Source organism: Ambystoma mexicanum, chromosome 6p (assembly GCF_040938575.1).
Source record: "Ambystoma mexicanum isolate Mex_15411 chromosome 6p, UKY_AmexF1_1, whole genome shotgun sequence".
NCBI classification, from domain to species: Eukaryota; Metazoa; Chordata; class Amphibia; order Caudata; family Ambystomatidae; genus Ambystoma; species Ambystoma mexicanum.
The window spans coordinates 1,007,695,919-1,007,712,699 of NC_090935.1; the positions used below are offsets into that span (position 1 = coordinate 1,007,695,919).

Sequence of the window (16,781 nt, forward strand, 5' to 3'; positions counted from 1 at the left end):
AAGATTTTACAACCTGGATTTCTCCTCTAGCCAAGAGACTAGATTTGGCAAAGCTGTGTTGCACTCTGTTCACTCTTGAAGGGAAACATGGCAATTTTACTCCCACCTCCAGTTACACACCACTGCTATGGGAGTCTTATCAAGATAAGGAATACGTCGGAGGACACAATCCCTTCGAAGAACAAGCTACTTCTTACCTGGTAACATTCTTTCGATGGGATGTTCCTCCGACGTATTCCTTATCGCCCCTCCCATCCATCCCCTCAGTAAAACTTCCCTTGTGGTTACAGCTTACGCTCCTTCTGGGTCACTAACCAATTCATGCAAAACAACTGTTAACGTCAAAACGGAACTGAGCAACGGACACTGCGCGAGTCTTATTTATACACATGATGATGTCGGCGCCGATACAGAGGCTGTCGAGGGACATCGGCTCGAGGGACATCGACACGCAGCGCCCTCTACTGAAAATATTTTTCTGAGGACAGCAAGCTGGAAATGATCTATCAAGATAAGGAATACGTCGGCGGAACATCCCATCGAAAGAACGTTACCAGGTAAGAAGTAACTTGTTCTTCTGATGCTTGTTAATCTGCTTAGAATCGCATGCTGTGCATATGGTCTGACATCCAGTGGTAACTGCAGAGTATTGCATCTTGTCTTTCGGGGGTCAAAAGGGGACATTGATATAGGCGTGTAACACTATCCCTATCGTGACGTGTAGTGTACCCAAAATCCCTCATGCACCAAGGTCCCTCAGATTGTTTTTTTCCGCCCAGATAAGTGGCCGCCCTATAGCAACGCTCTTCATAAGAGACATTTTTATCTTTATACCGACTGGATTTCGGCGCCTAAGATCCGGCGACTGAGCCATCCATGTGGCCGTGCCCTCTTGCCGGCCTCCACAGTAGGGAGAGTGGGGTCAGGGTGGCCATATCTTTCGTTGTCTCGCCTCTTTCCCCCCTCTTTGCCCTCTAGGTCTGGTCATCTTTGTCTATACCTTTCGCTATGGAAAGGACACCATTTTGGTTCTTCCCTAAGTGTAGGGTCAGGTACCCGTGGAAAGACGAGCAGACCGTGTAATTCTTGTCTACCCCTAGATCACGATGAGAAGCGGTGTGCGGCTTGTAAACACCTTCGGCCTAGGACCCTTAGGGAGCGCTGTGTAAAGTGTTGGGCCATGTACGGTATGTCGCGGGTGGAACCCTCTTCCCCCCACCGCCACACCCGCCGAAAGTGACGGGGCACTGATGATGACCAGACATCCATGTCGGATGTCATCGACCTTGAGGCGGATGCTTCTAGGTCCGCCACGCCCATCTCTAACCCATCTAGGCCTGACGTACGTCTCCCTTCGGGGACAACATCCGGCAACAAGGGTGTACAGAAACCACGAAACACTAAGCACACAACCCCACCACTGATTTTGACGGTTCCATCGAAAAAGGTGAAAGCACCAACAAGACCGCCGAAGATTTCGATGGAATCCTCTGATCTGGTAGGTCCGCAGCCTTCCCTGCATCCGCAGCAGCGTCTTGCGACTGAGCACTCCAAAAATAAGGGCGCTACCTCCTAAATAGGGTTTACACACGGAAGCGCGATCATCCGCTGCTCCGGCTCCCCTAAGGCCCCGGTGGGCCCGAAACCTACTCCTAGGCCTCCTAGCCTTTGCACAGGCGAAAAGTCTACCGCTAGGCCCTCTGATCCCGCGGCAGGCGGTAAATGTACTGCTGACCCGTTGACTCATGCCGATTCGGCTGAGATTGAGGATAGTATCGCAAGGATTACTTCGGCGGTTGGGCTGATGCCTAAGACACGGTCGCATGGAGCGTGTGCGGACAGGTCTAAAGACACGCCATGGCTCCCCAGCACTTGCAAAACCTGCGAGGACTGTCAGGAGCCTCTGTCCAACACCCTTTGGGACAAATTTCGACGCTAAAAGAGAGGAAGACAATGTTTTTCCACCTTTTGGGCCCTCCTGGTTCATCTAAGTGGACCAGGGAAAAGTTTGAAGGATGCATGGACCGTCTCGAAAGGATTGTTTCGCATTCTGAGCATCCTTCCCCTACGAGATCTCGTGAAGACCCTCTTTTGGGGTCAGCTTCACGTTTCCAGGAAAATCTTGACTCTCAGCCTTCGGCTTCTGTCAACCATGAAGATGTGGTCCAGATGGACACTTAACAAGAAATCTACGAAGAGCAAGAAGACCCTTCCTTCCTGCAAGAATACCCTGATGACCAGGCGGATGCCATGGACAACTGGGAGCAAACCCAGACGGAGACGGAGCCATGGACGCTCCCCACGCTCCCTCAACACACCGGCCCGCCAGGCCTCGCCTGTAGACAATCAAATGGCCTTCAATGCCATCTTAAGGAAGGCAGCAGAGCACTTTCAGATCACCACCCAGGAGATGGTACCTGAACAAGACTTTGTGGAGGACATTCTCCAAGAAACCCCCCCTCAAGCCAAGCCATTCCCCTCCTGAACTCTGTTAAAAGAAGGTTGGCCCCCTCCCTGGTCACGCCAGCTCGGACCCAGGCAGTGAATCCAAGAGTGGAAAAACTATTTCGGCCAGCTCCTACGGACCCTCAATATATTAAAGCCCATGCCACCCCCTAATCCTTGGTAGTCACTACCACCCGGAAACGGGCAGGGGTACCCCTTCATACGGGGGAGCCACCTCCAGATAAGGAATCTAAAAGGTTGTACGCCTTAGGTAAGCGTGTTACCTCGGCAGCTGCATACACCACACGCATAGCGAATAACACTACTCTGCTTGCCAGTTATTGTCATAATCTCTGCTTCCAAAAGGTCAGGGTTTTCCCAACTCCCTTGGAAGCAGATCCATAACCCAGGTTCCGAGTGCCAACCAGTCCCAATTGGGACCTTTTGGACCCAGTCCTGGCGCCAGTGGCACCAGGCTCATAAATATGCCCAGTCCCAGCGCTGGAAGCGCCGGGCTCATAATGCTTGGGTGGACTTACCTGCAGCAGACCATGCTGCTTACTTGCCTGCCAGTTGAGCCTCTGATCCTCTTCTGTTTGGAACTACTTTTCCTGTTTTGTGGGGCAGGAGCCACTCCCTACATTCAAAACACTGGAACTCTTCTGGAAAGCAGGAACTCTTTTCTTACCTAGGCGTGGCTGTGGAAGGAGACACCTAAGCACTACAGGAGGCTATTTAAACCACACCCGATGGATGAATCTTGCTTTGCGTTATTCTGCATCCTCTGCAGCAGAACGCTCATTGTGTCTTCTGCATCTGATCCTGGGCCTAAGGAAAAAGGCTTACCATCCTGAATCCAGTCTTCAGCAACACCTATAAAGACAAGAAAGAACAGGTTAGCATTACGGTCTTCAGTGACAGCTCTTCACTTACCTGGTCCATCGGCTGTCACCAACGCCTCGCGCTGCATTCCGGCATCTGAAAGACAAAGGCTTACCTACTCTTCGTGCGCTCCGGAGGTCTTCACACTGCATTCCGGCATCTGAAAGACAAAAGCTTACCAACTCTTTGCACGCTCCGGAGTCCTTCGGCGCTGCATCCCGCATCGGAAAGACAAAACAAGGTGCGTTTAAAGACATTGGGGATCTTTAATACTCACGTGCCATTACTCCTTTCCACATCTAACCCAGTGGGTATTCCGGCACCCTGCAGCCGCTCCGAACTTGTACCTGCAAAATAAAAAGACAGTTAGAGCGCATCGTGAAGCAGGCAACAAGCGCTTACTTACGTGCTTCCAGGCGCTTCTATTCATCACAAGGGCTCCATCTTCAACTCACTTCAGCCCGTCATCCGCCATCGCCGGAACCCTGCAAAACAAGAAACATCATTACTAAAGACTTTAAAGACATTAGAATTACTCGAAACTTACCGTTCGTGCAGTAAACGACGGACAGCAGTCCTCTGAAGTCAAGAGGCCTGCTCCCCTTATCCAGTGAAGAAACTGGTTACAGCACCCTGCCCCGAGGCAGATGGAGAGCACGGCGTTCACTTACCTAAGGTGAGAAAGTTAACCTTTGGGGTTCTACAGGAGAAGAGAAAGGGAAGAAGAGAGAGACATTCAATAACCCAGTTCCTTAATCCCATATTTTCTATCTGCAGACATCTTACCCTTCGTGTCAGACATACAGTGCACAGAGGTCCAGCCCAAAGAGCCAGCCGTGTGTTAGACATCACCTTTGAAGATACGGTATACGCCCAGTCAAGACCGGCGCCTCTACGGGAATCAGGTGAGCGTTACAGTTATGCAGACGCACAATGGAACCTTGTACAAGGTGGTCTCCAGGAGGTTCCTGAACCCGCTAGGTCCAGACTTCTCACCATCGTGGCCGAGGGCTGGCAGGTAAATCGGAATAGAATCAAAAACGCTCTGGACACTGCCGAGATGGCAGGCAGGTCCCTGGCCCAGGGCACACTACTCAATCTGCACGCTTGGCTCCGCAACTCTGGGTTAAAGCCTGAAATACAGGCCACTCTTATTAACAAACCCATAGAATAGACCAATCTCTTCGGGAAAGCGGTCGGCGATGCTCTGGAGACGGCCAAGAAAGAGCATGAGACTCTTAAGTCCTTGCAGCAAATAACTCTGAAGCCTTCCCCCCCAAAGGGGAGGCGGTTCTCGTTGGTCCTTTTCGAGGGCAATCCCGTGCAGGTCAAAACAACTACAATACAGGAAACTGGAACTCTGGACAAACATCCGGAAGCCCCGCCAACTACCCACCTAGGTCAATGACGCGGCAGAGGCCCCAACCCCAGAGGAGCCGCAGCCTCTGGTCAGAAATGACCAATGGATCCAGGTCCCCTCCCATGTCACCCCGGTCGGGGGGCGTTTAACATCTTTCCTTGTGGCATGGGAGGGGATAACTTCAGACCAGTGGGTCATAAAGACGGTCGCCCACGGGTACTGTGTGGAATTCGCCAACCACCACTGTTCAGACCGCCACGTTCACAATGCCTCTCGCTAGACCATCTGCAGATCCTGAATCAAGAGGTGGAAGCGCTTCTGGGAAAGGATGCCATAGATGCCGTCCCTATTCTTCAGGTAAACCAGGGTATTTATTCAGTGTACTTCCTTGTACCCAAAAAGGACCTCATCATGCACCCTGTTCTAGACCTGCGCCCAGCGAACAAATTTATAAAACCTCAAAAGTTTTGTATGGTAACGCTACGGGAAGTGATCCCACTGTTGAAACAGGGGAACCACATGGCAACATTGGACATGAAAGATGCATACTTTCATATTTCAATGTTGCCAGCACGCAGGAAATATCCAAGGTTCATGATGGAGGACAGGCATTACCAATTCAAGGTGCTCCCCTTCGGCATTGCCTCAGCGCCAAGGGTGTTTACAAAGGTCCTGGCAGTAGTGGAAGCACACCTGCGCAGACTATCCGTCCCGGTTTACCCTTACACCGACGACTCGCTCAGAACAGGGGACTCTTACGACACATGCTTTTTGAACACCCAGAAGACCATAGACCACCTGTTCAGTCTGGGATTCTCCATCAATGAAGAGAAGTCCAGTCTAGTCCCCAGTCAAGTAAAACAATTTCTGGGGGGCTCTAATTCGGAATAAGGATGGCCTCGTCTTCCCCTCCAACGAGAAGGTTCAGAACATGCTTTTTCAGATCCCTCAATATGTAGCCAGTCGGGAGGTGACGGTACGCAAGGCCATGCAGCTGCTAGGTATGATGGCATCATGCATATACTTGGTTCCCCACACGCGCCTGCGGCCCATGCAAGTGTGGCTCAACAGCCAGTGGTGTCAGGCCAGCGGTTAATGGGAAGATCTGGTAGTTGCCTCGCCAGCCCTCATTCTCCTTCTGCAGTGGTGGTCGAGGGAAAACCTCTTGAAGGGGAAGTCCTTCACCACCCCCGCAGTGGAAGCCACTCTTGCGACACTCTTCTCACAGGGTGGAGCCCTCACCTGCTTCAGCAGACCGCGCATGGAGTGTGGTCCCCACAAGTAGCATCCAACCATATAAATCTGCTAGAGCTATTAGCAGTGTTCAACAAAACACTTTCCCAAGGGGGAAAGAGGGTTCATGCGAACAAAACCATAGAATCGATCAGTGGAATATACTGCCCACTGTGAAGGAACTAAATATGGGGATATAGACCAGGTCAAGGAACATAGAAAGGTATTCAATCAATCTTTAATAAACACATATTCAATTACTATACACATGATAAAAACAGCATAAAAACACATAATTAATGCTGAACATATCCAGTTAAAGTGCATATTATTTTAATAGCCATCCTAGGATGTAAGCATAAGTGCATTGTGCATAACATAATTCAAGAGTACATAACATCCGTAGACAGCAAAAATCCTCAGTTGGTGCCCAATCTGTATTCAACCAAAGGGATATTTTATAACCAGAATACAACCAGGCAAGGGGAAAAAGAAAAATATATATATGCAAAAATTAAATGCTAAAATTAATTAGGGGGGCTTGAGGAGGTATACAAGGCAACATAACCACGCAGATCAAAATAGTCAATATTTTCTGCGGGATAGAAACGGTTGTACCTTAATCAAGGCCACCAATTAGTTATTGAAAACAGACAAGCGGGGTAGCATCAATATATACTACAGCAAAGCCTGTGCTTGTCTCCAATCTGACCAAAGTAGTCAACAACCAGTACCTAGTACAGCTCCCAACCATATCGTGGGCTGTACTGGTATCTAACGTAGATAGTTTCGACGATAAAAATAACAGTGTCTAAGCTGTCTGTCTCTCACCGTAGCAGCAGAGAGAAAGCTTGACAATCGTCTTCCTCAGGACAGGGCAGATTAGATGATAAATTCTAAAATCTAAACATACAAATTCTCTACATTTAAATATTCAAGAGCCATCTATGGCCACGTAGTACAAAAAGTGTCTTTGAAATTATTCCATGTGTCCAATCTTCTTCAGATGGTTCTTCCTTAATTCACCCAGATGTTCAATGTATTCCATCTTAATAATGTTCAGAAATAAGGGATACATCGAAAATGGATATATAAAAAACCAAAAAAGAAGAGGAAAAGAGAAAAACCAGATATAGGACAACACATAAATCAAGGGCATACATAAGGGTTACATAATTAAAAACATTCCTTGAACCGATCTAGCAACCCCACATGTAGCACCCTCCACGCAGTTAAAAATCCTGGTATCCTTAATAATAATCCAGGGTAAGCCCCATAATCTATTCGTAAGTCAAAAAAGGGGAATCCCAAATAAATTAGAGGGAAAGTGACAAAGGGGCATATTATCCCTATGTCAGTGCCGTGAAGATACTAACAAAATGATGTAGTCCAACCTGGCAAAATAGGGGGAGGGAAGCCAGAATCAATCTGGGAATCCACTACCATCCCGGTGGCAATTAAACTAAAATGCAGAGTGAGGGGCATCCTGGCAGTACAATACATAAACAAGTTGTATTTCCATACCTTCAAAGGTGGAAGTTCCTTTTGAGTGTATCCGAAAAATGCCCATCAGAGTAGAGAAAAATTCTCTTGGTGGTACACCCCTAGAGTCTTATCCGGGTGCACAGTAGTTCAGGCTAGATGGGGGGGAGAAAATCCCTTCTACTGGAAATTTTGTGCAGACCAGATCCTGCATAGAGAAAAGAGAAAAAGAGATAAACAGGAAATAAGGTAGGAAAGGATTATAAAGGAGAACCATGAGAAAATCGCTTGGGCTCAGACGTATCCTTTCTTCCCAAAATCGGACCCTCAGTCTCCAGGGCATTAGTGATAAACATAATTGATAAAATACGAAAAAAGCTCTAAGTATCATTCCCCTCAGGTAATACAAATCTGCTCTAGGAGATATTCCTGAAAGATAGGTCCCTTGCTCAATGGAGTTATTTCCAGTAGCCATTATATAGCGAGGGAGACGGGAGAGAGAAAGAAAGAAGAAACGCCCGCAATGGAGTCTGGCCCAACCCCCTTCCTCCCCTGGTATCCGCAAGGCAACATCCCTCAAACTGAGAAAATCGGCAAGTGAAGCAGCGACAGGGAAAGGGATCCAAAACGAAAACAAGAGAGCATCCAGTCTTACCGCGTCGGCACGGGAGGCGTGATCTCCGGCGGTCGTGGAACTACTGCCGCTTCAGGGCCGGGTTCCTCAGGCTATCGCCGGCTCCGTGCGTGGAATGGCAGCCGTATCGAAGCGCAGTTCAAATCAGCTGCTTCCGAGTCCGAGGAGGAATCTTGACTGACTAAAATATTGCCTCATCGTGCCACATGACTAACGCAAATTGTCATGTGACCAAGATTCCTTAGTCTAGTAAATTAAAAGGGACAAAGCGCATATTTATGCTACCTGAAAGCAGGGACCTGAAATATCGTGCCATTATTGCAGAGAAGCCCCCAAATCACCAGAAGCAACGCCGAAGGCAAAAAGAACAAGAGAGAGAAAGTGGGAACAAGGCTAAAGAACTCTCTCCAGTATAGCATCCTGACCACCACAAATATTCAAGCAACAGTGCTTCATTAGTTTATCCCCTCCACAGGGGCAGCACGCATAGAAATAGTTTGAAGCAGGGACCTTAAATACCGTGCCATTATTGGAAAGAGGCCACCATATTAACAGCAATAGTGCTGCATCACAGGAGGCAGATAAAGAAACGAAATAGTAAAAATGATAATAAAAAAATATAAAACTCTCTAGACTGTTACAGCATCATTGTCTGATGCATGTAATGTAAGAATATATAAACATCAGTATATACCCCAATGTAGAGCGATGGGTGACCATCCTCTGGGTACAGATGAAAACAGTGCATAAGGGGTGGTGGTGGTAATCAAATAAAGCACAATTCTCAAATCACGCACTGGAGCCATTCTTCTTGATGGTTTAGTCCAGTGTGATAGCTGTCGGTCTGGTACATCCACCATTGCTCCCTCTGTGCCAATCTAGTAGCAATGTTGAGACGATCAGTTCCCACAACTCGTTCCAATGCCCACCATTTAAAATCATCAAAGTTGTGGTTCAATTCTAGAAAATGGGCCACTAGTGGAGCATTGTGGGTATTCGTCCGAATTCTTGATTTGTGCTCCGAAATTCTAGTTTTGACAGGTCTTGCTGTCTTGCCTATGTAAGATTTATTACAAGGGCAGACTATAACATAGATCACATTGGAAGAGTTGCATGTCGTATGTTGCTTGAGGGACCAGACTTTACCATTAATACATATTGTAGAGCATGCTGTAGTAGATTTACAAGCATTACAGAACCCGCATGGGAAATGTCCCATAATGTGTTGAAAACCCCATTGTGCAGGTAATGTGGATTGTTGCGAGATAGGTTTAGCTCGATCTGCCTGTGACAGCCAGTTTTTAAGATTTTTACCTTTTTTGAAGGCAAACAAAGGTCGTTCCAATTCTGGATTATTAAGTTGAAGGAGATGCCAATGTTTATAAATCATTTTTTTGATCTCCTTATGATAGGAATTGGAAGTGGTTACGCATACAATACGTTGACTAGTGATATCCGGTCTATTCTGTTTGGTAAGCAATATATCTCGATGCTGATATCTAGCTCTCTTGCAAGCCTGTCTAAGTAGATGATCCGGATATCCTCTAGCTTTTAATCTGGTTGTGATGATAGCTGCCTGAGTAGAATAATCACTAACTCTAGTGCAATTCCGTCTTGCTCTCAAAAATTGCCCGTAAGGGATACTTTCTCTGAGTGCTTTGGGATGAAAGCTGTCAAACCGCAAAATAGAATTGCGGTCTGTAGCTTTGCGGAATAGATCCACAAAGATATGCTCACTGTCAGTATTGACTGTTAAGTCTAGAAAGGGAAGCGAGATGTTGCTAGAGGTCATAGTAAATTTAAGATGTGGATTAAGAGAATTAATCCAGGGGAGAAAGATGGTATGGTCCCCTTTGGTGGTATCCCAAACCATAATAATGTCGTCTATGTATCTTTTATATAGACGTATAGCTGCAAAGAATGGATTAGACTCATGTAGTATGAGCGATTTCTCGAATTGCCACATGTAGAGGATAGCATAGTTGGGGGCAAAAGATACCCTGAAAGCCTTTCAGACTCAACTACAAGGGAAGACAGTTCTGGTTCTGACAGACAGCTCCACAGCCATGTATTACCTAAACACACTCTCCAGGGCTATCCAAGCTGTCCCAAAACATTTGGATGTGGGCTCTCAAACACAAGATGTCTGTCCCAACACGTTCCAGGGGAACTCAATCTTCTGTGCTCAGCAAAGAATTCCCACTGTCTGTAGAATACGAATGGTGTCTGCACAAAGACATCATCGCCAACGTCTTTGCAGAATGGGGCTTCCCAGAGATCAACCTGTTCGCAATTTAGGCGCATGCCCAATGCCAAGGCCACGCCTCCAGGTACCCCCAGCACCGTTCCAAGGGGAAGAGACCCTGGATCACATGGTCAGGGAAATTTGTTTATGCCCCCCCCGCGCCCCCGACTCCCCTACTCCACAAGATAGTGTACAAGATGCAAAAGGAAGCAGTCACCATGATATTGGTAGCCCCCATGTGGGCCTGCCAACCCTGGTTCGCTCATCTAATGGAAATGTCCCACTCCCCACCAGTAAAACTGCCCTGCCCATACAACATGTTGTCTCAGTACAGGAGGTGGGGGGGGGGGGACCCGATACCCATGCCCACAAACTCTGAACTTAGCAGCCTGGCTCCTGAGGTCATAGAGTTTGGACACCTTCAGCTCCCTCGGGGAAGCTAGGAAACCTAACACCCGCTATTGCTATTCCAGTAAATGGAAACGCTTTGTCATCTGGTGTAATACCAAGGGCGTCAATCCCATCGATTGCTCACCCACACACATTGTGCTGTACCTAACCCATTTTTTAGACTCAGGACTGGTCTTCAATTCCCTAAAGGTTCATCTTGCTGCTCTCTCAGCCTGCACCACGTCACAACAGAAAGTGTCATGGTGGAAAATACCAGTTATTAAGGCCTTTATGGAAGGGGTTAAGAGAATCCATCCCCCCCCATTTCTCACCCAGCTCCTGGATGGGAGCTAAATGTGGTTTTAACCAGAGTCGTGAGATCTCCCTTTTGAGCCAATGCATAAAGCAAGTCTAACTTACAAGACGGCCTTCTTAGTGGCTATCACTTCTATTAGAAGGGTTAGCGAACTACAGGCCCTTTCAAATGGATTGTGTCCTCCCACGTATTCCTCATCTTTGATAATCATATCCAGCTTCAGCAGCTCCAGAAGTTTTTTTTCGCCAGAGGGTGCTGTGCTCGAGGCCGCGTAGTTTTTAGTCCCTCGAGGGCCGCCGTCGAGTGTCTACGTCATCCGTCGTATATAGGGCTCGAGCGGTGCCCGTTGGTCTCAGTTCCGTTTTTCCGAGCTTCTACTTCGTGTTTCGAAACGGTGCGTCAGTTCTTTCTTTGAAAATGTCTTCATCTTCAACACCTACCACACCCAAGACAGGTTTTAAAAAGTGTTTAGAGTGCGGAAGGAAGATGTCCATTATGGATCCTCAACGCAATTGCCTTTGGTGCCTGAGCCCTGACCATCGGGTCGACCAGTGGGGTTCGTGTCAAGGGAAGTCGACTAAGGCGCTTAAGGAACGCCAAGGTAAGCTAGCGGTGGGAGACGAGTCTTTTAAGTCTGCAAAAAGACTCGGGAGAGTCAAAGAAAATCTCATCTCGAGGCGGTCGAGGTTGAAGAGTCGCTCGAGGAAATCTTCCTCCTCATCTAAAAAATTGAAGAAGCGACGTCGCAAATCTTCTTCCTCTTCTTCCTCCTTGCCTGACGGAAGGTTCATTTCATGTCCTTCTAAGCATGATTCCCCAAAATAATGGGAGGCCTTTATGGCTTCACTGTTAAAGACTTTTGGGAAGGTGGCCCCGACCCCCCCCCCCCCCTCAAAAAGTCGCATGAAGGGCATGCCCCTGTCCACTCCAAGAGTGACAGAGGGAAATCTAAAACTGTACACGCAAAATCCGACAAATTCAAGGGCGTCCTCGGAGGATGATTCTCCAGCGCCTCATGAAACAAGAAAAAAACCTTTGGTGCGCAAATCGAGGCTAACCCAGGACAAAATGGCGTTGATACCTTCGACAACCGTGTCGAAGCCTCGCTCGACAACATCAAAGCCTCCCTCGATGACCTTGAGGATTCCTTCGAGCATATCGAAGCCGGCATCTATTCCATCAATGCCTTTGTCGGGGAAATCTTTAATACCGATACCTAAAACGTCATTTATGGCTAACCCTAGGTCAATGCCGCCACCTTTACAAGAAAAAATCTTCCATCCTCAGCCCAGGCAGGAATTGTTTAAATCGGTCTTCTATTTTTGAAGAACAATCCTCCGATGAAGAAAGTACATCAGCTGGTGTTAGATTTGGGACAAGGGAAGTTCCTGAAGAATTAAGACCCAAGTACCAAAATGGCAGACCTTTATGACTGCTTACAATCGGCCAGTGGCCTAGATACCTCACCTGAGGTAGAATTTGAAAGACCAGACCCTACTGACCACACAGACTCTGGGTATAGGAACCTCAAGGGAAGAGTCGTAGACTTAATGGGGTGGAAGACTGTGTCCCCGAGTTACGACCAGGATGACATGACAGATATTATTAATGAAGGGCCTCAGAAGGATCCTATCCTTCCTTCACCGGGGGTACTATTCCTCTTCACAGGTCGGCGCAGCTTCCACTGCATCTTCGCTGAACCCCGGCCCCTAAGGGGAAACAAAAGGACAGCAAGGTGAAAGAAAGGGACTAACAAGGGGAACCCTCCTCACCACAATAGACTTACCTGATTTTACCGCCGGAGGTATTATTCCCCGAGACTTCATACTTTCTCTCAGCGCCTGAATAAGGGAGAAAGCAACAGGTTACAAATTGACATTATTTTATCGAACTGTGTTGGAAAATACAAATCCTTACCAGAATACTACCGGTTGCCACGAGGAACTCTTCATTAGGGTCAAGCTGTAACCTGCAAGGAATCGGACAAGAGTGAAAGTCAGGCATTTGAACTCTTACGAACTTTATACTTACGGCATCTTGCCGGGAATCAATATTGTTCTGGAACTCACAAATTCCTTCGAGCCAGTGAAGCAACTGGTTATCAACGCACCCCTGCACTCAAAGCAGGATGGAGAGCTCATCTTTTCAAACCATCAGGTAAGACTATAAGAGGGGACATCAAAGGTGATCTGTGGGGAGAACAGCAGGGGGGGGGGGATTTACGCTCAACTCCAAGGGTGGTTAATTCCCTTTCTCCATTTGCAGAAGAATATTCCTACGGGCCAAGCAAACTAAGCTAGGTGGGCCAGTCCAGTCCGTCATCTCGGCCCTACGCGTCACATTGGTGGAGACCGCAGCTGTCCAGTTCCGATCGACGCCTCCGTCGGAGCAAGGTGAGTGTAACAGAGATTCCCAGATGATCCCCAGTTTTCTAACCTTATATACATGCAAGAGTGAGAATCTGTAGAGTATATTTTAGCATATGTCGCAGGCCTAACAAAAGGATCTCAGTCTTGGCAGGATTCAGTTGTAGACCATTCCTGGTCAACCATTCATGAATGGAATTGGACTTTCCACCGGGAGGAGAAGGGTAACGAAAGGGCCTGAAACATTACCAAAGGAGGGGAGGACAGAGGAGAGGCGAGAGTGGTGAGCAGTTGCAGGACAAGGCCAAGAAGGACAAGGGACCGGTCCTGACCGTGAAGGCCCAGGTACACCCAACGAAGACCCAGTCTTCCATAGAGGTGGCGGTGGCGTCCCTCTCGAAGGCTGCAGAGGTGGAACCACAGGGCGCACTCCTAAAGGCAAGGGTGTCGCTCCCTGGCAGGAGGGAGTCTTCTTGCCAGCCCATAGAGAAGACCCCGGAGAAGAAGATGCCGGTCATCTCCCCGAGACCGTCCCCTCTCAACACGAAGAGGGGGGGGGGGAGGGCTCAGAGGTCCTCCAAGGCACGGATATCTCCTCAGAGGAGGAGCTTGTATACCTTCAGAGCTTCCAGGCATGGACGACGGTGGGATGGGGGGACCTCCCGTTGCCACCTCCCAGATCCTCTCCACCTGATTAAATAGGCTTGTTTCACGCAATGATCTCCAGAGCTCTTCCAGCTCTTCAATCTGAAGATGGGTGCCAGAGGAGGGGCTTAGGTAGAGGGCAGTCATTGGCTGGGGCAGTATGACCCAGAGCTCAGTGATTGGTTTATAGGAGAAAGACAGTTTAGAAATGAAACAGTTTTTTCTTTTGCTGAGGCTTTCCATCCTAATGACTAGGAATATTCATAAGCCTGTGAATCCATGCCAGACCCATGCTGGGGAAACAGTTACAGGTTTGTTCCATCAAGTACAAGGCCCTTTGCATCACCCACAAGGCTTTCGGGGGTCATGTCCTGCACTACATCCAACTCTCTTCCAAAATACCTTCCTTCGCTCAGCTACCTCAAACTCTCTGATGGTGAGACGCTTATCCAGGCAGAGAGTGGAGGTAGATCTCTCCTCTGCGGGCACAACCCTCTGGAGTGGCCTCCCTGCCCTTCTCAAACATGTGCCGGGCCACCAGAAGTTCCGGAAGCAGCTCAACACCTTCCTTTTCTGCTCTGCTTTCTCTCTCTCACTGGCGGTCTACCTCTCTGCTGCACCGACTGGCAGCTTGGCTACCCTCTGAGTCTCACTGGGTACCAAGCTTCCCCATGATCTGTCTTCCCTGTACTGCCTCCGGGCCCACCTTGCACTTAGGTGCTGTAACTGCAACCCTACAGTCGCCTGCCTCCTTGAACTTCCCCCAGAGCCACGCTGCCCTGGCCGCACTTTCTCAGAGCTATGCTTCCTTGATTGCACTTCCCTGTCTCCCCTCCCTCGCATTTGCACAATCTAAATGGCACAAGGCCAAGTAAGATCGTTTGCATTGTCCTCCCACTGTTTCCCTTCAGTGACATGACCTATATCGAGGTCCTGCTCCCCATGCAGCTCTTCAAAACACTATTCTTCTTAAAACTGCCACTGTCAAGAGTGTTGCCATACCATTTGGGTTGGAGCCACAGTACCAAGGTGGTGGAAACACGGGGTTTGTCGGCACTAACCAAACCAAAAGTTAATTTCGTATTGACTGCTGACATTTTGGATGAGGGCCCCGCAAGAGAAACCATACTTCCGGTCATCCTGTTATTCTGCTCCTGGCAGTTTTCTAGGCTAGGGCCTCTAGGAGACCACTGATGCTTGAGTGGATCTTCGATCTGCTCTATGCGTTTCTGCTAGTTCCCGTCATGTCGGTAGTTCTCGGGTAGCTTTGCCTGTTCCGGTCCACGTTGTAATCTTACTTCGCGTCCCTTCTTGTTAATACTGATGGGAGTCCATCCCAGGGGGTGGGGGGGGGCAGGAATAGAGCCTTTTGCACTGCAAAATGTACTTCCTCTTTAAATGTGCACCATGCATGGGCTAGCTAGGCCTGCCCGCCCATACTGACTACTCCCACTGGTTTTGCCAGTCAGTCCTTTTTAATGCTCATTTGGGACTGGATGCCTTGCACTTGTACTACGCTATTTTCTTAATTGCATGTTTCAAATTGATTGTGTCCTCCAACGTATTCCTCATCTTTGACATGTAGTGTCCACAGCTTGGCTGCTTTGTACATTGTTTGGCAGAGGGTGCCCTGCGTCGGTTCGATGTCACTCGAAGGCCTCCGTCGAGGGTGACTTCATCGAATGTTAGAAGTAGCACGCATGCCACCCGTTGCCTCACTTCTGTTTTATCTGCAAACGTGTTTGCTACGTGAAACCTTGGCACACCTCGTACTGTCTAGTATTTGCTGTAAGGTTCTTCGATAGGTCTTCGTCTTCCACTCCGACACCTCGGTCCGGGTTCAAGAAATGCAGGGACTGCGGATACAAGATGTCCATCACAGATCTGCATCGTGTCTGCCTGTGGTGCCTCGGCGGAGGCCATGACACGGATACGTGCTACAAGTCCCAGTCGATGACTGGAAAGTCCTTGCGGGGACGAAAGGGGAAGCTCAAGGTAGGCAAGGTGTCTAAGCCCCGACCTGCTAGGCCTTCGACCAATGAGTCGAGAGGTGACTCTCCTCCGAGGAAGAAGCAGCATTAAAAGGTCCAGGAGTGGTTCCCGCCACTCGTCCTTATCAAAGCACCGCTGGTCGACTTCCTCGTCTTCTTCAGGCGGGACCTCCGAGAGGGTGAGTTGCCCGTCCAAACATTTGTCGCCCGCTGAGTGGGAAGCTTTCTGCGTGGAAATGCTTAGAATTTTCAAAAAGCAGGGCAAGGTCCGTCCACGTGTTCTGTTGAAGCTGGCAGGGAACGGTCTCCGCTGGATACTCGCGCACCCTCGAACACTGGTAAACAGCGCAATCCTAAGCGGAAGCATATGAGGTTCGGAAAAGGTTGCGGAGGATCGATCGAGACGTCTCCATCGAAACCGTCCAAACCATCAATGCCATGCCAGTTGATAGTGCCTGTCGGGTCCTCCACCGCAATCAGACCCTCAATGCCTTCGAAGCCGTTGTCGACGCCATCAGCGCTAAAATTTCTATCAAAGCCCCGGTACTCGTTGAACCTCGTAAAAAAGCTGTGTCTTAAGTCTAAGTCATCGACTTCGAAGCCTCTGGCTGTGATTCCTGAGAAAAGGTGTAATCCCCTTCCAAAGAAAGACTTATTTAAGTCCCTCACCTCCATTTTCGAGGAGGAGGAACATTCTGATGACGGTGAGGCTCCTTTTGGCCACCAGTTTGGGACCCCTTATGTGCGAGAATGCCTCATTTCGGAGGAGATTAGGATGCAGGATCTTTGTGA

The 16,781-nt window shown here is 48.7% G+C and overlaps 1 protein-coding gene and 1 long non-coding RNA gene across 3 annotated transcripts in view; one reads left to right on the plus strand and one right to left on the minus strand.

Annotated features, from left to right (window-relative positions):
- SLC12A2 (solute carrier family 12 member 2) overlaps positions 1-16,781 on the plus strand; it is a 908,845-nt gene that overhangs the window by 875,335 nt on the left and 16,729 nt on the right. The window lies entirely within an intron of this gene.
- LOC138510142 (uncharacterized) overlaps positions 1-16,781 on the minus strand; it is a 240,658-nt gene that overhangs the window by 128,407 nt on the left and 95,470 nt on the right. Inside the window, exon 2 of the long non-coding RNA XR_011280326.1 lies at positions 7,445-7,610. This is a non-coding gene — a long non-coding RNA (uncharacterized lncRNA). The remainder of the gene's footprint in view (positions 1-7,444; positions 7,611-16,781) is intronic.